The sequence below is a fragment of the Heptranchias perlo genome, unplaced genomic scaffold (genome assembly GCF_035084215.1).
Source record: "Heptranchias perlo isolate sHepPer1 unplaced genomic scaffold, sHepPer1.hap1 HAP1_SCAFFOLD_252, whole genome shotgun sequence".
NCBI classification, from domain to species: Eukaryota; Metazoa; Chordata; class Chondrichthyes; order Hexanchiformes; family Hexanchidae; genus Heptranchias; species Heptranchias perlo.
The window spans coordinates 400,909-424,855 of record NW_027139264.1 but is presented as its reverse complement, the minus strand read 5'-3'; the positions used below and the strand labels follow the sequence as shown (position 1 = coordinate 424,855).

At 48.6% G+C, this 23,947-nt stretch overlaps 1 pseudogene; it reads left to right on the top strand.

Moving 5' to 3' along the window:
- The first annotated feature begins 4,319 nt into the window (after positions 1–4,319).
- LOC137310402 (zinc-binding protein A33-like) lies at positions 4,320–16,754 on the top strand (annotated as a pseudogene).
- Positions 16,755–23,947: the final 7,193 nt, after the last annotated feature.

Sequence of the window (23,947 nt, the reverse complement as noted above, 5' to 3'; positions counted from 1 at the left end):
TCCTAGATAACCTTCTTCACTGTCCACAATGCCACCAATCTTGGTGTCATCTGCAAACTTACTAACCATGCCTCCTAAATTCTCATCCAAATCATTAATATAAATAACAAATAACAGCGGACCCAGCACCGATCCCTGAGGCACACCGCTGGTCACAGGCCTCCAGTTTGAAAAACAACCCTCTACAACCACCCTCTGTCTTCTGTCGTCAATCCAATTTTGTATACAATTGGCTACCTCACCTTGGATCCCGTGAGATTTAACCTTATGTAACAACCTACCATGCGGTACCTTGTCAAAGGCTTTGCTAAAGTCCATGTAGACCACGTCTACTGCACATCCCTCATCTATCTTCTTGGTTACCCCTTCAAAAAACTCAATCAAATTCGTGAGACATGATTTTCCTCTCACAAAACCATGCTGACTGTTCCTAATCAGTCCCTGCCTCTCCAAATGCCTGTAGATCCTATCTCTCAGAATACCCTCTAACAACTTACCCACTACAGATGTCAGGCTCACCGGTCTGTAGTTCCCAGGCTTTTCCCTGCCGCCCTTCTTAAACAAAGGCACAACATTTGCTACCCTCCAATCTTCAGGCACCTCACCTGTAGCTGTCGATGATTCAAATATCTCTGCTAGGGGACCCACAATTTCCTCCCTAACCTCCCATAACGTCCTGGGATACATTTCATCAGGTCCCGGAGATTTATCTACCTTGATGCGCGTTAAGACTTCCAGCACCTCCCTCTCTGTAATATGTACACTCCTCAAGACATCACTATTTATTTCCCCAAGTTCCATAACATCCATGCCTTTCTCAACCGTAAATACCGATGTGAAATATTCATTTAGGATCTCACCCATCTCTTGTGGTTCCGCACATAGATGACCTTATTGATCCTTAAAAGGACCTACTCTCTCCCTGGTTACTCTTTTGCCCTTTATGTATTTGTAGAAGCTTTGGGATTGATACAGGGCTATGGAGAGAGTGGGTCAGTGGGATTAGTTTGGGATTGATACAGGGCTATGGAGAGAGAATGGGTCAGTGGGATTAGTTTGGGATTGATACAGGGCTATGGGGAGAGAGTGGGGCAGTGGGATTAGTTTGGGATTGATACAGGGCTATGGGGAGAGAATGGGTCAGTGGGATTAGTTTGGGATTGATACAGGGCTCTGGGGAGAGAATGGGTCAGTGGGATTAGTTGGGGATTGACACAGGGCTATGGAGAGAGAATGGGTCAGTGGGATTAGTTTGGGATTGATACAGGGCTATGTGGAGAGAGTGGGTCAGTGGGATTAGTTTGGGATTGATACAGGGCTATGGGGAGAGAGTGGCTCAGTGGGATTAGTTTGGGATTGATACAGGGCTATGGGGAGAGAATGGGTCAGTGGGATTAGTTTGGGATTGATACAGGGCTATGTGGAGAGAGTGGGTCAGTGGGATTAGTTTGGGATTGATACAGGGCTATGGGGAGAGAGTGGGGCAGTGGGATTAGTTTGGGATTGATACAGGGCTATGGGGAGAGAATGGGTCAGTGGGATTAGTTGGGGATTGATACAGGGCTATTGGGAGATAATGGGTCAGTGGGATTAGTTGGGGATTGATACAGGGCTATGTGGAGAGAGTGGGTCAGTGGGATTAGTTTGGGATTGATACAGGGCTATGGGGAGAGAATGGGTCAGTGGGATTAGTTGGGGATTGATACAGGGCTATGGGGAGAGAATGGGTCAGTGGGATTAGTTGGGGATTGATACAGGGCTATGTGGAGAGAGTGGGTCAGTGGGATTAGTTTGGGATTGATACAGGGCTATGTGGAGAGAGTGGGGCAGTGGGATTAGTTTGGGATTGATATAGGGCTATGGGGAGAGAGTGGGTCAGTGGGATTAGTTTGGGATTGATACAGGGCTATGGGGAGAGAGTGAGGCAGTGGGATTAGTTTAGGATTGATGCAGGGCTATGGGGAGAGAGCGGGACAGTGGGATTAGTTTACTATTGATACAGGGCTATGGGGATAGAGTGGGGCAGTGGGATTAGTTTGGGATTGATACAGGGCTCGGGGGGAGAGGGGGTCACTGGGATTAGTTTGGGATTGATGCAGGGCTGTGGGGAGAGAGTGGTGCAGTGGAATTCGTTTGGGATTGATACAGGGCTACGGGGAGAGAGTGGGTCAGTGGGATTAGTTTGGGATTGATACGGGGATATGGGGAGAGAGTTGGGCAGTGGGATTAGTTTGGGATTGATACGGGGATGTGGGGAGAGAATGGGGCAGTGGGATTAGTTTGGGATTGATACAGGGATATGGGGAGAGAGTGGGACAGTGGGATTAGTTTGGGATTGATACAGGGCTATGGGGAGAGAATGGGGCGGTGGGATTAGTTTCGGATTGATACAGGGCTATGGGGAGAGAGTGGGACAGTGGGATTAGTTTGGGATTGATGCAGGGCTATGCGGAGAGAGTGGGGCAGTGGGATTAGTGGGATTGATACAGGGCTATGGAGAGAGGGCGGGGCAGTGGGATTAGTTTGTCAAAGGAGATTCCTTGCCTCAAATCCCTGGGGAATCTGACAGAACAATACTGGGGTGGGGAGGTTTTACCCTGAAATTCCACAGGTCTCTCTTCGCTTCTTAACCACGTCCAATATCAGCTGCAGCACCTTTCATTCCATGAGACCCATTTCCAATTTCCTTTTCCTCTTCAAATTCCTTGAACGTGCTGTCTCCTCCTGAATCCGTGCCCATCTTTCCCACAACTCCAAGTTTGAACCTCTCCAATCAGGTTTCCACCCCTTCTACAGATCCAAAACATCCCTAAACGTCCACAAGTGACATCCTCTGTAACTGTGACTGTCGACATTGTCCCTCCTTGACCTCTCTGTGGCCTTTGACATGGTTGACCACACCTCCTTCTCCAATACCTCTCCTCCATTGTCCATCTCAGCAGGACTGCCCTCACCTGGTTCCACTCCTCCGCGTACAGTCATAGCCAGAAAATCTCCTGCAATGGTTCCTCTTCTCACCCTCGCCGTTACCTCTGGAGTCCCCCAAGGATCTGTCCTTGGCTGCCTCGTCGTCCTCATCTAGATGCTGCCTGTCTTGACGACATTATCTGCAGCCATGGAGTCAGGTTCCACATGTAAGCTGACGGCACCCAGCTCTGCCTCACCACCACCTCCCTCGACCCATCCGTCATCTTTCTGCTATCAGTCTGCTTGTCCAAAATCCAGTCCCAGATGAGCTGCAATTTCCTCCAGTTCAACACTGGGAACATTCCACCCTCTATTTGCCTGATCCCAAATCCTGGGAAGCGGGTCACCATTATAAGGTCACACATTGCTCGCTGTTGTCTGCCCTTAGAGGGCCAGAAAGCAGGAGGAGCATCTCACTTCTCCACCCTGGGGAGGGGAGGGGTGCTGCCCATTTCGGCTGAAGATTTTAATGTTAAAAATTGCTGGCGATTCACCTCTGGCCCTTTCCTAATGTCTCTGCCACTGATTGCCTTTCAGAGACCAGTATTAGGCTCACAACTCCATCCTAGTCCAGGACAAAGCAGTCCACTTGATCGGCATCCACGACCTTAAACTTCCTCCACCACCATGGCTGCAGTGTGCACCATCCACAGGATGCTCTGCAGCAACTCGCCAAGGCGTCTTCGACAGCTCCTCCCAAACCCGCGACCTCTACCACCTAGAAGGACAAGGGCAGCAGGCGCATGGGAACAACACCACCTGCACGTTCCCCTCCAAGTCACACACCATCCCGACTTGGAAATATATCGCCGTTCCTTCATCGTCGCTGGGTCAAAATCCTGGAACTCCCTTCCTAACAGCACTGTGGGAGAACCTTCACCACACGGACTGCAGCGGTTCAAGAAGGCGGCTCACCACCACCTTCTCAAGGGCAATTAGGGATGGGCAATAAATGCCGGCCTCAGCAGCGACGCCCACATCCCATGAATGAATAAAAAAAAAGAATATGGGGGTGATTTTAAAATGTTCGCCCGCTTCCTGCAGGTGGACTTTCTCCTGGCCTGCAGTACTGGTGGAACTGGTGGGATTTTTGGCAGGGGATGGGGTGGAGATGTGATCCTGCCAGTCTTTGTGATATCACCATGGAAGGGGTGCAGCACAAGAGACCTCGCAGGAACAGGGTCCCAGTCCAAATTCCAGCCCTCCCCCCTCAGACTCAGGAATTTTGGGGCCATTGTGTTTTGCACGTTTGACATTCAAAGAAATAAAGATTTGCCAGACAATTTTGTTTGCTGACAGTGTCCCTTTCAGAGGACAGATTGTGAAGTGAGTTTCACAATAAACTGAGGGAAATGAAACTGAAAGTAAAGTGAGCGACAGAATAAGGAGCAGGAACTGAGATGGCCGTCAGCAAACAGATCGTAACCCTGAGTGAGGATTTAACCTGCTCCGTCTGCCTCTCTCTGTTTGTGTAGCCGGTGCGGCTGGACTGTGATCACAACTTCTGTAAATCCTGTATCGACAAGTGTTGGGACAAGCAGGGGGAGACCGTGTCCTGCCCGGAATGTCGGGTGGTTTTCCCCCGGAGAAACTACTGCAGGAACAGGGTGTTGGCCAATCTCTCCGAGAAAGCTCGGCAGCTGGACCTCAACCCAGACCCAGACCTGAACCTGAACCTGAACCCAGAGCTGATCCTGAACCCAGAGAAAGGTCGGTCTCACTGTGAGGAACATAATGAGAAACTGAAGCTGTTCTGTGAGGAGGATGAGATCCTGATCTGTGCCAGTTGTGTAGATTCTCCCGCACATTCAGACCACAGGTTCCTGCCGGTCCAGAGGGCAGTTCAAAAGTACAAGGTGAGGGGTTTAAGTGAGCGACCCGTCTCCACGAAACGCAATAAGAGTAATATTGGTTAAGTGCCAGCATGAACTGATAGGGAGAGTGTCAGAAAGATTTGGCAGGGCCACGGGGGGAGAGAGTGTCTGTGTGAGAGGGTGGGGAGTTGGATGGGGTACAGTGTCTGTGTGAGAGGGTGGGGAGTTGGATGGGGTACAGTGTCTGTGTGAAAGGACGGGGAGTTGGATGGGGGACAGTGTCTGTGTGAGAGGGTGGGGAGTTGGATGGGGTACAGTGTCTGTGTGAGAGGGTGGGGAGTTGGATGGGGTACAGTGTCTGTGTGAAAGGGTGGGGAGTTGGATGGGGTACAGTGTCTGTGTGAGAGGGTGGGGAGTTGGATGGGGTACAGTGTCTGTGTGAGAGGGTGGGGAGTTGGATGGGGTACAGTGTCTGTGTGAGAGGGTGGGGAGTTGGATGGGGTACAGTGTCTGTGTGAGAGGGTGGGGAGTTGGATGGGGTACAGTGTCTGTGTGAGAGGGTGGGGAGTTGGATGGGGTACAGTGTCTGTGTGAGAGGGTGGGGAGTTGGATGGGGTACAGTGTCTGTGTGAGAGGGTGGGGAGTTGGATGGGGTACAGTGTCTGTGTGAGAGGGTGGGGAGTTGGATGGGGTACAGTGTCTGTGTGAGAGGGTGGGGAGTTGGATGGGGTACAGTGTCTGTGTGAAAGGACGGGGAGTTGGATGGGGTACAGTGTCTGTGTGAGAGGGTGGGGAGTTGGATGGGGTACAGTGTCTGTGTGAGAGGGTGGGGAGTTGGATGGGGTACAGTGTCTGTGTGAAAGGGTGGGGAGTTGGATGGGGTACAGTGTCTGTGTGAGAGGGTGGGGAGTTGGATGGGGTACAGTGTCTGTGTGAGAGGGTGGGGAGTTGGATGGGGTACAGTGTCTGTGTGAGAGGGTGGGGAGTTGGATGGGGTACAGTGTCTCTACTGGGTCTCGAGAGGGTAAAACTCCCTCGGTGAACTAAGACAGGGGGTTGGATGTTGGAGAATTACTGTTCAGGTTACTTTTGGTCTGGTTGATCTGTTGAAAATACAAATGTCATTGTAGGAACTTTGTTTGTACCAGTGTTGTTTGAGCTGATTTTTTAACATATAATATTTCTGCAATGTTAGATTCAGTTTTTAAGGGACGAACTCCCAAGGTTGCACACACAATGATTTTGTTTACAATGAGCCAGTTGCCTTGAACTGTTCTCAACCACGGTGACTTAAAATGTGAATGAACAATAGGAAGGTCAATGTGTACAATGTCAAACATGACGAGCCATTGTGTGAAGATCAGTCTGTGCAATACCTGAGGATCCAGGTATCCTCCCATTCCATTGTCCCAGCAGGGGGCTTAGCTGAAACCGACACATAAACGCTCTGCTGTTGCCTCATCAGTGGGTAGGTGTTCCACGGCAGGGGTCATAACATTGATTGACAGTTCAGTGGGCGGAATTCTCCATCTCATAGACTTACGGCAGGTGACAAATAAGTCTCTCTCTCTCTCTCTCTCTCCCAGACAGGGGGACTGAGCTGTGTTCTCACATCAGCAGTGAGACGTTGTCCACAAATTCAAAGTCTGGACCAGCTCATTTGAAAAGCTTAGCTAGAGAAGGTTTGAAGAGTGTGTATCTTTATTGTATTTAATAACTGGGGAGTGAGGGATCTGATTGTTCTCAGTGTGAAAGCCATATCGACTTGCATGGAATTACATACAATGTAGAGCAGAGAAACAGGGCATTCAGTCCAACAGGTCCATGCCGGCATTTATGCTCCACACAAGCATCTTCCCACCCCTCTTCTAACTTTATCAGCACATCCTTGTGTCCCTTTCACCCTCATGTGATTATCTCGCTTCCCCTTAAACGTATCTGTACTATTCGCCTCAACTACTCCTTGTGGTAGTGAGTTCCACATTCTAACTACTCTCTGGGTAAAGAAGCTTGTTCTGAATTCCTTATCAGATTAATTACTGACTATCTTATATTTATGGCCCCTAGTTCTGGTCTCCCCCACAAGTGGAAACATTTTCTCTCCGTCTACCCTATCAAACCCTTTCATATATTTAATATAACATAAACCAGTTGTTGGTTTGAAGCTGTGCCTGGTTTGATTGGGTACTTTTCACTCTGCCTCTTGTAAAGAAAGGGGTACACACTAGTAACACATGTAATATTCCCTGAACGTCCGACCCCACTGTTTTGGAATACAATGGCTGACATTGAAATGGATTATGATGAGATCTGATTCCATTTTTCGGACCAGCTGAAATTGTCCTTGGATTCCATGGAGGATGAAAAGAAAAGTAAAAGTGAATTAAAACGGCGGCAGGAGGAGAAGATTTCAGAACTGAATGTAAGTCCTACTTACGTCACCTTTAAACACTGCGGCCCTTTAACAACCTGCAGCTTAAATGATCTCTCTCACCATCTTAGGAGCTCACAGGATCCCTGGAGCAAGACATCGCTGCACAATTTGCCAAAATTCATCAATATCTTGAAGACAAAGAGAAACATTTAATGGAAGAGCTGAGGAGGCAAAAGGAGGAAGATCTACGCCCAATGGAGAAGAACTTGAAAAGAATTGAGGAGGAACTGAGATCACTTGAGGAGAACATATTGAACCTTTGTGCAGACATCGAGCAGCAAGACAGTATCTCTTTTCTCAAGGTGATCCTTTATAAACCAATCCCCAACCTGTTGGTGTAAGTGCAAACAGCACATTATAATAGGGCTCAAACAACATCACAACATTGCACAACGTGCAGTATAACTGAGGACAAACAGGTATCAGTCCAGTTTGAGCTCTGACTGTGGAGGAGACTGTCTGAACCTGTCAGGTATAACAGTATCTTCCTGTATAACTGGAACCAGATGACAATGTCCAAAAAAGGACTGTTACAGAAGAAATGGGCTGCATCGAGACCAAGGAGGGGTAAAGAGACTTGTGGGGAACATTGAGGCAGCAATCGGAAATCATTCAAAGTCGATAGGTGGAGGGAGGAAAGCAGATTCAGCCGAGACAAGTCGTAGAGCAGAAGGTCGTTGGCAGCGGGTCGAGACACAGAAGGGTATAAATTCCCCAAAGACGGTCGTGCAAAACAGGCGATAACGAATCGACAGCCTGTTTTACATTGCACCCAATTTTCATTTGCAGTCAATGGACTGACTCGTCCATGCAGGTCAGAGAAAGTTGTGATCACACTGTGCAGTTACTCTGATCAGACCCCACTTTGAATGGAGGGATAGAATTCAAAAGCAGAGAGGTTATTTTAAACCTGTATCAAACCTTGGTTAGATCACAATTGGACTGCTGTGAACAGTTGTGGTCTCCATAAACAAGATATAGAGGCACTGGAGAAGGTACAAAAAAGAATCACAAGGACGATAACAGAACTGAGAGGTTATAACTATCAGGAAACATTGAACAGGCTGGGGCTCATTTTTTTTATTTGTTCATGGGATGTGGGTGTTGCTGGTGAGGCCGGCATTTATTGCCCATCCCTAATTGCCCTTGAGAAGGTGGTGGTGAGCCGCCTTCTTGAACCGCTGCAGTCCGTGTGGTGAAGGTTCTCCCACAGTGCTGTTAGGAAGGGAGTTCCAGGATTTTGACCCAGCAACGATGAAGGAACGGCGATATATTTCCATGTCGGGATGGTGTGTGACTTGGAGGGGAACGTGCAGGTGGTGTTGTTCCCATGTGCCTGCTGCCCTTGTCCTTCTAGGTGGTAGAGGTCACGGGTTTGGGAGGTGCTGTCGAAGAAGCCTTGGCGAGTTGCTGCAGTGCATCCTGTGGATGGTACACACTGCAGCCACAGTGCGCCGGTGGTGAAGGGAGTGAATGTTTAGGGTGGTGGATGGGGTGCCAATCAAGCGGGCTGCTTTGTCCTGGATGGTGGTGAGCTTCTTGAGTGTTGTTGGAGCTGCACTCATCCAGGCAAGTGGAGAGCATTCCATCACACTCCTGACTTGTGGCTTGTAGATGGTGGAAAGGCTTTGGTGAGTCAGGAAGTGAGTCACTCGCCGCAGAATACCCAGCCTCTGACCTGCTCTTGTAGCCACAGTATTTATGTGGCTGGTCCAGTTAAGTTTCTGGTCAATGGTGACCCCCAGGATGTTGATGGTGGGGGATTCGGCGAAAAGAGAAGGCTGAGGGATGACCTGATAGAGGTCTTAAAAATTATGAAATTGTTTAATAGGGGAGACATAGAGAATATGTATCCACTTGTAGGGGTGTCCAAAACTACGGGCCATAAGTGTAATATAGTCACTATTTCAGGAGAAACTTATCTACCCAGAGAGTGGTTAGAATGTGGAACTCGCGACCACATGGAGTGGTTGAGGTGAGTCGCATCGATACAATCAAGGCGAAGCTGGATAAACACATGAGGGAGAAAGGAGCAGAAGGATATGTTGATGGGGTTAGATGAAGAGGGGTGGGATGAGGCTCGTGTGGAGCATAAACACTGGCATGGAGCAGTTGGGCCGAATGGCCTGTTTCTGTGCTGTAGATTCTATGCAATTCGATACAATACTGTGCCTAGTTCTGGTCACCGAGAAGTAAGGCAGGGCAGAGGAGAGCAGTGAGGCCTGGTATCAAGGGTCTCAGTTATTGGGACAGACTGGAGAGACTTGAACACTTCACTCTGGAAAGGAGTGGTGTAATTTTGACACTGGGCGACAGTGTAAAAGGACCGATATCAGCTCAGTCACCTATTAAACATCTCTCCAGATTTGAAGTCAATAGAAATAAAAATGGGGAGAGGTGTTTAACGAGAGACCGAGCCAATATCGTCCGTGCTATATTATCGCCTAAAGTCTAAATAATCCCCGAGGTGTCCGAGAGGTGATTCTATCGCGGTATAAGGGATAGTAAACAGTATGGAAATGGTAAATCAAAATCATACTTTAATTGTTGGAGTCGGCCAAGGGGACACAGGGTCAAACGTGTAAATGTAATTTCGGGACTGATATCAGGAAGTTCCTCTCACACAACAGTAATGAGCAAATGGGCAGCGTTAGGACAGGAACCAATTAGATGATGCAATGTAGGGGGGCACCTTTAGTCGTTCGAGATGGAGGAATTGATGGGCCAAATGGCTTCCCTCACCTGTAAATATCCGATGAACTCACCATCTGAATATCTCCCACAGGTTACTGAGGATTCTTCATTCAGGTTTTGAGAGTTTAGGCCCTATAGTTTGCTCCATTTCGCTTCTGTCCTGAGAACAGAGACATGTTGGGGTCCAGTCCCATGGGTACTAGCCCTGGGAACAGAGACATGTTGGGGTACAGTCCCATGGGTACTAGCCCTGGGAACAGAGACATGTTGGGGTACAGTCTCATGGGTACTAGCCCTGGGAACAGCGATAGGCTGGGGTATATTTCTGTGGCTGCTGCACATCTATTGCACAAACAGTGAGCAACAGGAGGCTATTTGACTGTGTGGGCATCACAATGAGCCTATTCCTGTTCTGGTCTGATGTCTCCACAGCTGCATGTTTCCCCAGAGCTGCCTGGAAGTGTCCAGGAGCTGGTACATAGGCTGTTGTCTCCCTATCGAAGGGATACTGAGGTTAGGTGTAACACCACTGTCCCCAGCTCAGGGCTGCACAGACCAGAGACAAGCTCTGAGTTACTGGGAAAATATAGACCATAAATAAAAGGAAAGGCTCAGTGAACCTTCAAAGTCTTCAGCAGCAGAGGAGACCCTGTCCAGTGTATTCCAGGGGGTAACGGACACGGTGTCACATCACTGGAGCCCGTCAGTGAAAACTCCCCAGATCACATCACATTTCACTAAAACCACTGATTATACATCGGGAAGGAAAGAAAATAGTGGTGTTGGTGGCAGTGTTGATGAAGGGGAATATTGCAGTGCTGGAGAGAGAGGATGTCCCTGTGGGGCCAAGGACAGACTCTATTTGGTTAGATAGAGTTAAGAAACAATAGAGGTGCCAGTGCACTACTGCGTGTATTCGATAGGCCACCAAATAGTAGGATGGGTATAGAGGAGCAAATTTGCAGGGAAATTACAGAGAGGTTCAAGAACTGTAGAGTAGTGATAATAGGGGACTTCAACTATCCCAATATAGACTGGGATTGTAATAGTGTAAAGGGCAAAGAGGGGGAGGAATTTCTTGCTCAGTATGTTTCCGGCCCAACGAGGAAGGAGGCATTGCTGGATCTGGTTCTGGAGAATGAGGTGGGTCAAGTGGAGCAAGTGTCAGTGGGGGAACATTTAGGGAACAGTGATCACAATATCATAAGGTTTAGATTAGTTATGGAAAAGGACAAGGAGCAAACTGGAGTAAAAATACTTAATTGGAGGAGGGCCAATTTCAGTGGGTTGAGAACGGATCTGGTCTGGGTAAATTGGAATCAAAGATTGTCAGGCAAAACTGTAATCGAACAATGGGTGGCCTTTAAAGAGGAGATGGTTCGGGTACAGTAGAGGTACATTCCCACGAGAGGGAAAGTTAGGGCAACTAAAGTCAGAGCTCCCTGGATGACGAAAGAGATAGAGAGTAAGATGAAGCAGAAAAAGGGTGTCTGACAGATATCAGGTTGATAATACAAGTGAGAACCAGGCTGAATATAGAAAGTACAGAGGAGAAGTGAAAAGGAAATAAGAGGGGCAAAGAGAGAGTATGAGAATAGACTGACGGCCAATGTAAAAGGGAATCCAAAAATTTCCTGTAGCATATATTGGGAAATGGGTAGAAAAAGGAGGGGTGGGGCCAATTAGGGACACATGGAGGCAGAGGGCATGGCTGAGGTACTAAATGAATATTTGCATCTTTCTTTACCAAGGAAGAAGATGCTGCCAAAGTCACAGTAAAAGAGGAAGTAGTTGAGATACTGGATGGGCTATAAATTGATGGAGGACACATGAGAAAGTACTTAAAGTCGATGAGTTACCCGGTCCGGATGGGATGCATCCTGGGTTGCTGAGGGAAGTAAGGGTGGAAATTGCGGAGGTACTGGCCAAAATCTTCCAAACATCCGGAGATACGGGGGTGGTGCCAGAGGACTGGAGAATTGCAAATGTTACACCCTTGTTCAAAAAAGGGTGTAAGGATAAACCCGACAACTACAGGCCAGTCAGTTTAACCTTGGTGGTGGGGAAGCTTTTAGAAACGATAATCTGGGACAAAATTAATAGTTACTTGGACAAGTGTGGATTAATAAAGGAAAGCCAGTACGGATTTGTTAAAGGCAAATCGTGTTTAACTAACTTGATTGAGTTTTTTAATGAGGTAACAGAGAAGGTTGGTGTATATATGGACTTTCAAAAGGCGTTTGATAAAGTGCCACATAATAGACTTGTCAGCAAAATTGAAGCCCATGGAATAAAAGGGGCAGTGACAGCATGGATCGGAAATTGTAAAGTGACGGGAAACAGAGAGTAGTGGTGAACGGTTATTTTTCGGACTGGACGAAGGTGTGCAGTGGTGTTCCCCAGGGGTCAGTACAAGGACCATTGCTTTTTTTGATATATACTTAGACTTGGGTGTACAGGGCACAATTTCAAAATTTGCAGATGACATAAAACTTGGAAGTGTAATAAACAGTGAGGAGGATAGTGATAGACTTCAAGAGAACATTGACAGGCTGGTGGAATGGGCGGACACATGTCAGATGAAATTTAACACAGAGAAGTGTGAAGTGATACATTTTGGCAGGAAGAACGAGGAGAGGCAATATGAACTAAATGGTACAATTCTAAAGGGGGTGCAGGAACAGAGAGACCTGGAGTTATATGTGCCCAAATCTTTGAAGGTGGCAGGACAGGTTGAGAAAGCGGTTAAAAAAGCATGCAGGATCCTGGGCTTTATAAATAGAGGCAGAGAGTACAAAAGTGAGGAAGTCATGTTGAACCTTTACAAAACACTGCTTCAGCCACAACTGGAGTATTGTGTCCAATTCTGGGAACCGCACTTTCGGAAGGATGTGAGGTCTTAGAGAGGGAACAGAAAAGATTTACTACAATGGTTCCAGGGGAGAGGGACTTCAGTTACCTGGATAGACTGGAGAAGTTGGGATTGTTCTCCTGAGAGCAGAGAAGGTTGAGAGGAGATTTGATAGAAGTGTTCAAAATCATGAAGGATTTTGATAAAGTAAATAAAGAGAAACTGTTCCCATTGGTGGAAGGGCCAAGAACCAGAGGACACAGATTTAGTGATTGGCAAAAGAACTAAAGGCGACATGAGGAAAAATGTTTTTACACAGCGAATAGTCATGATTTGGAATGCGCTGCCTGAAAGGGTGGTGGAAGCAGATTCAATCGTGGCTTTCGAAAAGGAATTGGATAAATATTTGAAGGGGAAAAAAGTTGCAGGGCCACGGGGAAAGAGTGGGGTGAATGGGACAAACTGGATTGTTCTTACAAAGAGCCGGCACGGGCTCGATGGGCCGAATGGCTTCCTTCTGTGCTGTAACGATTCTATGATTAAAACGTACGATCCAAATAATACGGTATATTTATTAAAATGTACAATCTAAAGAGTACGGTATATTTATTAAAATGTTTCTGATTCTCTGTCCTGCAGGAACTGAAAAGATTGAGAGAAAGGTGAGTACCCAATCCAAACCCAGACTCGGTCTTACACTGTGATCACAGATTGTATCCAGCAGTGAGTGAGTGAATCAATCCCATTCAAACAGGTACCTGGACAAAGGGGAGGGAGGAGAAGGTGCAGAGAGAGGGGAAGATAAAGAGAGATCAAGTCTGAAATACGCCGTGTTTCGAGGCCCTTTACTCTACGCAGTGTGGAAGGAAATGAAACAGATCATCTCTCCAGGTATGAAACGACTCCACAGGTTTGGGTGAACTTTCTGTAGAGTTTCCTGCTCTCTTCTCCCTCTCCTGAATGTACTGACTGTTGTTGTGTACCGATCACTGGGGCAGCAGTCTCTGGTACCTCACTCAAGGGGCCGTTCTTTTTGTGTGACCTCAGATTGAGCGATTCAAGTAGAGACAGAATCAGAACATTTTCTCATTTGAATCCAGACACTCGCACTTTCCAGTAGGGTTCACTGGACAGTGATCAGACTGAGACCCCCCTGACCCAGGGTTCACTGGACAGTGATCAGACTGAGACCCCTCTGACCCAGGGTTCACTGGACAGTGATCAGACTGAGACCCCCCTGACCCAGGGTTCACTGGACAGTGATCAGACTGAGACCCCCCTGACCCAGGGTTCACTGGACAGTGATCAGACTGAGACCCCTCTGACCCAGGGTTCACTGGACAGTGATCAGACTGAGACCCCCCTGACCCAGGGTTCACTGGACAGTGATCAGACTGAGACCCCTCTGACCCAGGGTTCACTGGACAGTGATCAGACTGAGACCCCCCCTGACCCAGGGTTCACTGGACAGTGATCAGACTGAGACCCCCCTGACCCAGGGTTCACTGGACAGTGATCAGACTGAGACCCCCCTGACCCAGGGTTCACTGGACAGTGATCAGACTGAGACCCCCCTGACCCAGGGTTCACTGGACAGTGATCAGACTGAGACCCCTCTGACCCAGGGTTCACTGGACAATGATCAGACTGAGACCCCTCTGACACAGGGTTCACTGGACAGTGATCAGACTGAGACCCCTCTGACCCAGGGTTCACTGGACAGTGATCAGACTGAGACCCCTCTGACCCAGGGTTCACTGGACAGTGATCAGACTGAGACCCCCCTGACCCAGGGTTCACTGGACAGTGGTCAGACTGAGACCCCTCTGACCCAGGGTTCACTGGACAGTGATCAGACTGAGACCCCTCTGACCCAGGGTTCACTGGACAGTGGTCAGACTGAGACCCCTCTGACCCAGGGTTCACTGGACAGTGATCAGACTGAGACCCCTCGGACCCAGGGTCCACTGGACAGTGATCAGACTGAGACCCCTCTGACCCAGGGTTCACTGGACAGTGATCAGATTGAGACCCCCCTGACCCAGGGTTCACTGGACAGTGATCAGATTGAGACCCCTCTGACCCAGGGTTCACTGGACAGTGATCAGACTGAGACCCCCCTGACCCAGGGTCCACTGGACAGTGATCAGACTGAGACCCCTCTGACCCAGGGTTCACTGGACAGTGATCAGACTGAGACCCCTCTGACCCAGGGTCCACTGGACAGTGATCAGACTGAGACCCCCCTGACCCAGGGTTCACTGGACAGTGATCAGACTGAGACCCCTCTGACCCAGGGTCCACTGGACAGTGATCAGACTGAGACCCCTGGCTGACTGTTTTCCTCTGCCTGGTCTGTAATATCTGTTCACTGTACACACTGGAGTCCAGGAATATATCGAACTGTACACTGTACCCAGTCTGTAATATCTGTTCACTGAACACACTGGAGTCCAGGAATATATCGAACTGTACACTGTACCCAGTCTGTAATATCTGTTCACTGAACACACTGGAGTCTGGGAATATATCGAACTGTACACTGTACCCAGTCTGTAATATCTGTTCACTGAACACACTGGAGTCCAGGAATATATCGAACTGCACACTGTACCCAGTCTGCACTATTTACTGATACAGAAATTATAGACTGGGGGCCGAGCCCAGTTTTCCAGATATCAGATATTAACCTGTGTCCGTCCACCTTCCTCTGTCTAAAATATTTAACATGATGTCATTTTTATTTCCCCAGTCCCAGCCTCACTGACCCTGGACCCAAACACAGCTCATCGTTCGCTCATCCTGTCTGAGGACTGGACCAGTGTGAGACTCGGTGACAGAGAATTACAGCTTCCCGATAACCCGGAGAGATTCGATTCAGGTCCTTGTGTCCTGGGATCACAGGGATTCACATCAGGGAAACATTACTGGGAGGTGGAGGTCGGGGACAAGACTCAGTGGGCCGTGGGTGTGGCCAGAGAGTCAGTTAACAGGAGGGGAACGATATCACTGGGGCCTAAACGTGGATACTGGGCCGTGTTCCTGAGTAATGGGAATGAATATGAAGCTCTTGAAAGCCCATTTGTCCCACTGACCCTGAGTGTGAAACTCAGGACCATCGGAGTTTACCTGGACTATGAGGGAGGACAGGTGTCATTTTACAATGCTGATGATATGTCCAATCTCTACACTTTCACTCACACATTCACTGAGAAACTCTTTCCTTATTTCTATCCTGGATCGCACGATGAGGGTAAAAATACTGCTCCCCTCAAACTGCGTCATTTCAAACTGTAGCTTCCTAAACTGATGAGTCAGAGTACAGAGAGAATGGGGGCAATATTAAACCCCCACGATGGGCGGGAGAGGGCCGGGGTGGGGGGGGTTAAAAATGTAAGATTGCAAAACGCGACCCGAACCCGCTGCATACACGCCGGCCGCCATTTTTACAGCGGCGGGTTGCGTGGTGAGCCTGTGTCCCGCTCTCGAGAGGTGAGACATCTCATTATTACCGGTACGACCCCCTCCCCCACTTCAAACCCACGATCCCTCCTCCCTCCCGATCCCTTCCCCCAATCCCTCCCTCCCGATCCCACCCCCTTTCAACCTGCGATCTCTCCGTCTCTCCCTCCCGATCCCTTCCCCCCAATCCCTCTCTCCCGCTCCCTTCCCCCCAATCCCTTCCCCCCCAATTCCTCCCTCCTGATCCCACCCCCTTTCAACCCGCGATCTCTCCGTCTCTCCCTCCCGATTGCCAGTCCAACTTTCCCTTCCTTCAACCCCTGATCTTTCCCGATTGCCGGGCTCTGTCCCCAGTTGTCCTCTGATGTGGCTTTCTACCGCAGGCTTTCCCACGGATAAGAGACTGGAATTCCAGAGAGGCTGTTAGACTCTCATTGTATATTGGGAGTAATGTATCACAATATGTGGAAGCTGTACTGTAATCACACAAAGACTTTCACAACAAATAAAGAGTTTTAAAAGGAACAGAAAAGGTGCAGAGTGAACCCATCACAGGAGCAGGGGCTGAACTGGTCGGTCAAGGTCCTGATGTACTGTATTTGGACACAGGCAGCCTGGCATCATTGATGTGTTTCCATTCCCAGTAAATTACAGAGCTGAGCTCCCGGTCGATGGGCTGGGACCCATCGTGTGGGGTGAACGAGCGCAGGTCAAATCGGGCAGGGAGCCAATCCTTTTCACACCCGGTCCCCACCGGATTCTGGCTGAGCGACATCTTTAACCATGACTTCCATTCGATGCCACTTTGTCCTCCTGAGAAACGGGTGAGAGTCTCGAAAGTCCTGAATATTTCTCAAGGGATGGGAAAGTGCCACGTTCGGAGATTTCCCAGTGGCTGCTCGACCATGTAAACTGGGCATTGCCATCCTTCGAGGGATTGGTTCCTCAAAGGAGTTTTGCCCCCTGCAGTGCTTTTGATGCACTGTTATTTTCCCTTTACCTCTTCTGCACTTTTTTCTGTCATCAATATTCAGAAGTGGGGATTAATCGGGATGATTCCCTTTCGGTCTGTGGTGTTCTGCCCCGAGGGCAGCTCCGAACTCAAGTCTCACACAGGAGGCTCTTGAACTGCTCACCAGGCAAGAGAAGCTGAGAAGGTTTCCATTTGCCTTCCTCATGGTTCTTATCTGCGGAGAACCTTCTCCCAGGTGGGCAGCAACCAAGGCGACAGACCCCACAGGAAACAGACACATCTCTCAGGATAGAGTTACAGGGAACTGACTGACACATCTCTCAGGATAGAGTTACAGGGAACAGACACATCTCTCAGGATAGAGTTACAGGGAACTGACTGACACATCTCTCAGGATAGAGTTACAGGGAACTGACTGACACATCTCTCAGGATAGGCTTACAGGGAACTGACTGACACATCTCTCAGGATAGAGTTACAGGGAACTGACTGACACATCTCTCAGGATAGAGTTACAGGGAACTGACTGACACATCTCTCAGAATAGGGTTACAGGGAACTGACTGACACATCTCTCAGGATAGAGTTACAGGGAACTGACTGACACATCTCTCAGGATAGAGTTACAGGGAACTGACTGACACATCTCTCAGGATAGAGTTACAGGGAACTGACTGACACATCTCTCAGGATAGAGTTACAGGGAACTGACTGACACATCTCTCAGGATAGAGTTACAGGGAACTGACTGACACATCTCTCAGGATAGGGTGACAGGGAACTGACTGACACATCTCTCAGGATAGGGTTACAGGGAACTGACTGACACATCTCTCAGGATAGAGTTACAGGGAACTGACTGACACATCTCTCAGGATAGAGTTACAGGGAACTGACTGACACATCTCTCAGGATAGGGTTACAGGGAACTGACTGACACATCTCTCAGGATAGAGTTACAGGGAACTGACTGACACATCTCTCAGGATAGAGTTACAGGGAACTGACTGACACATCTCTCAGGATAGAGTTACAGGGAACTGACTGACACATCTCTCAGTCAATGGTGAAGATAATTGGACAGGATGTATATCTGCAGCTGATTCACTATTGCTCGATTGTTCACTACTGCCCCCAAGGCCAATTTCACCCCCCTCCCCCACCCCGGACTCAATGACCTGACCCCCAGTCAGAGACTCTCACTGGGAATTTCCTCAGGGCTGCTCCTGAACGTCTGCCGTAACTTCTGTACAATTTCCACTGATCTTACGCTCAAGTTACGTCAACCAATCGGGAGAATCCTCCAGGAAATCCGACCTCCGACCTGAAACGACTTCGAACTGGAGCAGAGACATTGGTCACACTGATAACATGACACAGTGTTACAGAGTCACCTACAGACTTCACAGGGTGAGTATGGACACATTTAGCAGGGCAGAAGTCCGTAGGAACTGTTTACATTAGAGGTTTCAATGGGAGGACATGACAGGTAGAGTGATTTAATAATACACTGGCAGATATCCTGTGGTATTGTACACGGTGAGTCACGGCCAAACGTAATCTTCAGGTGAAGCAGGGTTAGAGGGTGGAGGATAATGAGATCTGGGTGAGCAGTTGTAATTCAGAGCCTCTTTAAAATCAGAGACTCGGTTGTTATTTTTATAAATGACTTTGATTTGATATTATTACTTGGAGTTAAAGAGGAAAACAAGGGGGACTTGGGAAGCAGAGAAGTCGAGTTATTTGGAGTTCGGAGTTTCTTTGTATTGCAGGCTGAGATACTATAGCACCCCCACTGGTGGGAGGGTGAAATTACAGCGTGACTGTTTACATAGGCAGGTTCCATATCATGGAAAACATTGACACAAAAGTGTGACAAAAATGTGACAACAGGAAGTAAGGCTTCCTTGACCCACCCTTGAACCTTCTGTCCTTGCAAATTACCGCCCCATCTCCAACCTCCCTTTCCTCTCCAAAGTCCTTGAACGTGTTGTCGTCTCCCAAATCCAAGCCCACATTTCCCGCAACTCCATGTTTGAATCCCTCCAATCAGGTTTCCGTCCCTGACACAGTACTGAAATGGCCCTTATCAGAGTCACAAATGACATCCTATGTGACTGTGACCGTGGTAAACTATCCCTCCTCATCCTTCTTAAACTGCTGCATCCTTTGACATGGTTGACCACACCATCCTCCTCCAATGCCTCTCCTTCGTTGTCCAGTTGGATGGGATTGCCCTCATCTGGTTCCATTCTTATCTATTCAACTTGCAATGGTTTCCTTTCCCACTTCCTCATCATTACTTCTGGAGTCCCCCAAGGATCTATCCTGGGACCCCGCCCATCTCTCATCTACATGCTGCGCCTCAGCGACATCATCCGAAAACACATCATCAGATTCCACATGTACACTGAGGACACCCAGCTCGACCTCCCCATCACCTCTCAACTCCTCCACTGCCTCTGATTTGTCACGCTGCTTGTCTGACATCCAGTATTGGATGAGCAGAAATGTCCTCAAATTAAATATTGGGAAAACAGAAGTCATTGTCTTCGGTCTCCGCCACAAACTCCGTTCCCTGGACCCCCGACTCCATCCCTCTCCCTGGCCACTGTCTGAGGCTGAACCAGACCGTTCGCAACCTTGGCGTCCTATTTGACCCTGAGATGAGCTTCTCACCACATATCCGCTCCATCACCAAGACCGCCTACTTTTAGCTCCGTAACATCGCCCGTCTCCGTCCCTGCCTCAGCCCATCTGCTGCTGAAACCCTCATTCATGCCTTTGTTACCTCCAGACTTGACTATTCCAATGCTCTCCTGGAGGACCTCCCACCTTCCACCCTCAATATACTTGAGCTCATCCAGAACTCTGCTGCCCGTTCACCCGTCATCCCACATAAGGAGATAACAGCACAGGTGACCAATACCTCAAAGAGGTCGGTTTTAAGGAGCTCCTTGAAGGAGGAGAGAGAGGTAGAGCGGTGGAGAGGTTTAGGGAGGGAATTCCAGAGCTTAGGGCCTAGGCAGTTGAAGGCATGGGCGCCAATGGTGGAGCGATTAAAATCGGGGATGCGCAAGAGGCCACAATTGGAGGAGTGTAGAGTTCTCGGTGGGTTGTCGGGCTGGAGGAGGTGATAGGGAGGGGTGAGGCCATGGAGGGATTTGAACACAAGGTTGAAAATTTTAAAACCGAAATTAACCCCTCTTTTTGCTTCTCTCTCCTGATTCTCCTTCTATCTTTCTTCCCTTTCCTTTTGGATGGGAGGTGGTTGGTGGCGTAGTGCGATGACTGAAAGAGCCAGCAACATCTGCCCATTGCATTTGAGGTGGGGCCGACAGGGAAAATATGGCCCTCAGCTGTTCCCTTCCCATCTCCACCCTAATCACTTGTGTCCCTCCACCATCACATCCTTCACCCTTTATCTTCCCACAATCCCCTCCCCTTCCAACCACCCCCACTCCCATAACTAACCCCACCTCTTCCCCTTTGAACTATCCACTCAACCTCTGCCTCCTGTGCCCCCTCCCTTCACTGACACTCACCTCACCCTGAACCCTCCACCCACTCCCCTCCGTCCTTATTTGCTCCCCCAAAACCAGTTGGAGAGAGAGCCCAGGCCCCCCCCCCCCCCACTCTTCCTGTTTCCCTTCTCCCCTTCCCTCCCTTCCTCGCTGTTTCCCTCAAACAGACTTTGTTTGCTTTTAAAATTCAATAAATCTAATTAGAATGAGGAAAGACTCACCTGTCTTCCTCTCTCTCTCTCACAGGTGTAAATAAATAGCATTTACCTTTTCTAACAATCAGCACAACAAAGGTAAGATAATATATAGGTTTTAAAATTCAATTGGTGTATTATTTTATTATGTGGTCGGGTCCAGGCTGGTGTTTATGCTCCACACGAGCCTCCTCCCTCCTCACTTCCTCTACCCTATCAGGATATCCCTCGATTACTTTCTCCCTCAAAGCTTCTGAAATCATCCTGTAGATTTCTGCAAATAATTTGAACACTAAAGCTGCTAGAAGCTAAAGGAAAACATCCCATCACCACTGTTTATAGTGTCACAGCACAGGAGGAGGCTGCAAGAAAGACGCTTTCTAGACCAAATCATAGTCACGTATCCCATCCTGCAAAGCTTTAGGCGCTTGTCTGAAAAGCGAGGCTGTGGGCAGACCTTGCCTCTGTGAGAATACAAAGGGAGCCAACACTCCACAGGAAATGATATGCCTGACATCAGGCAAAGTGATTGGGAATATTGCAAAGTCAAGAAAACTGTGAACTGACGCATTGAAGACCAAATTGTCAGGAACAGATAACAAAACATTCCAAGGCACAATCAAAGACCCAGGACCTGGGCACAGATTAAATACACAGAAAGATAAGGGGATGGCCCACCCCCATAAGATAGAATGGACAACAGTTAACACCATGGGATGGATATCTGAAAGATGTCTGGAACAATGGGCACCCTGGGGTGGGGGGGAAGAGACGTTCGAGACAGATGACATCATGGGATAACGTCGTTAAGCTACCTGAAGCAACTATGCTTCGGAAAGATGTATAAACTGGGACACTGGCCCACCACAGTTAGAAGCAGCTTCTGGGGCAACGAAGGCCAACACACCCTACGATACCAGGCCTGATCAGCTTGAAACTTCCAAGGGACAGGTTGTACCGTCCTTGTTTATTTGATATAACTGTATTAGAACATTGTTTTTGTGTCGAAGCTTGCATCTTCGGTCACACTCGGGCCCGAATCATGGTGGAAATTATTATTAAGAAGGATTAACAACCCTTTGGTAGCATTAATAATAACATATTTCCAACATTTCTGGCGTCCCTGGTTGGAACCGAATCAGTGGGTCCCTGTCTCGAACCAGATCACTGGGACCCTGTCTAGAACCGGATCGTTGGGTCCCTGTCTCGAACCGGATCACGGGGTACCTGTCTGGAACTGGATCGTTGGGTCCCTGTCTAGAACTGGATCATTGGGTCCTCTTCACAATGTGGAGGGAGGAAAACCTCGCATTGAAATCAGGACGGAGCCTCATTATAATCTAATTAAGTCTAACTAGGGGAAATCACTTTAATTACAGTATTGAAATTAAATCCAATTATAACAACAACTTGCATTGATATAATGCCTTTAACGTCACAAGGTGCTTCACACGAGCGATTATCAAACAAAATTGGACACAGAGACACGTAAAGAGATATTAGGATAGGTGACCAAAAGCTTGGTCAGAGGTCGGTTTTAACGAGTGTCTTAAAGGAGGAGAGAAAGGTGGAGAGGCAAAGGGCTTTAGGAAGGGAATTCCAGAGCTTAGGGCCGAGGTAGCTGAAGGCACGGCCAGCAATGGTGGAGCAAAGGAAATCAGGGATGGACAAAAGGCCAAAATCAGAGGAGTACAGAGATTTCAGAGGGTTGTAGGGCTGGAGGAGGTTACAGAGATATGGAGGGGCGAGGTCATGGAAGGATTTGAAAACAAGGATGAGAATTTTAAAATCAAGGCATTGGTGGACTGGAGCCAATGTAGGTCAGTGAGCACAGGGGGTGATGGGAGAACGGGACTTGGTGCGAGTCAGGCGTGCTGAGTGGATGATCCATCTCGGCCTCCTCCTGATATCCCCACCATCACAGAAGCCAGTCTTCAGCCAATTCGATTCACTCCACGTGATATCAAGAAACGGCTGAGTGCACTGGATACAGCAAAGGCTATTGGCCCCGACAACATCCCAGCTGTAGTGCTGAACTCTTGTGCTCCAGAACTAGCCGTGCCTCGAGCCAAACTGTTCCAGTACAGCTACAACACTGGCATCTACCCGACAATGTGGAAAATTGCCCAGGTATGTCCTGTCCACAAAAAGCAGAACAAATCCAATCCGGCCAATTACCGCCCCATCAGTCTACTCTCAATCATCAGCAAAGTGATGGAAGGTGTCATCGACAGTGCTATCAAGCAGCACGTATTCATCAATAACCTGCTCACCGATGATCAGTTTGGGTTCCGCCAGGACCACTCAGCTCCAGACCTCATTACAGCCTTCGTCCAAACATGGACAAAAGAGCTGAATTCCAGAGGTGAGGTGAGAGTGACTGACCTTGACATCAAGGCAGCATTTGACCGAGTGTGGCACCAAGGAGCCCAAGTAAAATTGAAGTCAATGGGAATCAGGGGGAAAACTCTCCAGTGGCTGGTATCATACCTAGCACAAAGGAAGATGGTAGTGGTTGTTGGAGGACAATCATCTCAGCCCCAGGACATTGCTGCAGGAGTCCCTCAGGGCAGTGTCCTCGGCCCAACCATCTTCAGCTGCTTCATCAATGACCTTCCCTCCATCATAAGGTCAGAAATGGGGATGTTCACTGATGATTGCACAGTGTTCAGTTCCATTCGCAACCCGTCAGATAATGAAGCAGTCCGAGCCCACATGCAGCAAGACCTGGACAACATCCAGCCTTGAGCTCATAAGTGGCAACTAACATTTGTGCCAGACAAGTGCCAGGCAATGACCATCTCCAACAAGAGAGAATCTAACCACCTCCACTTGACATTCAACGGCATTACCATCGCCGAATCCCCCACCATCAACATCCTGGGGGTCACCATTGACCAGAAACTTAACTGGATCAGCCATATAAATACTGTGGCTGCAAGACCAGGTCAGAGGCTGGGTATTCTGCGGTGACTGACTCATCTCCTGACTCCCCAAAGCCTTTCCACCATCTACAAAGCACAAGTCAGGAGTG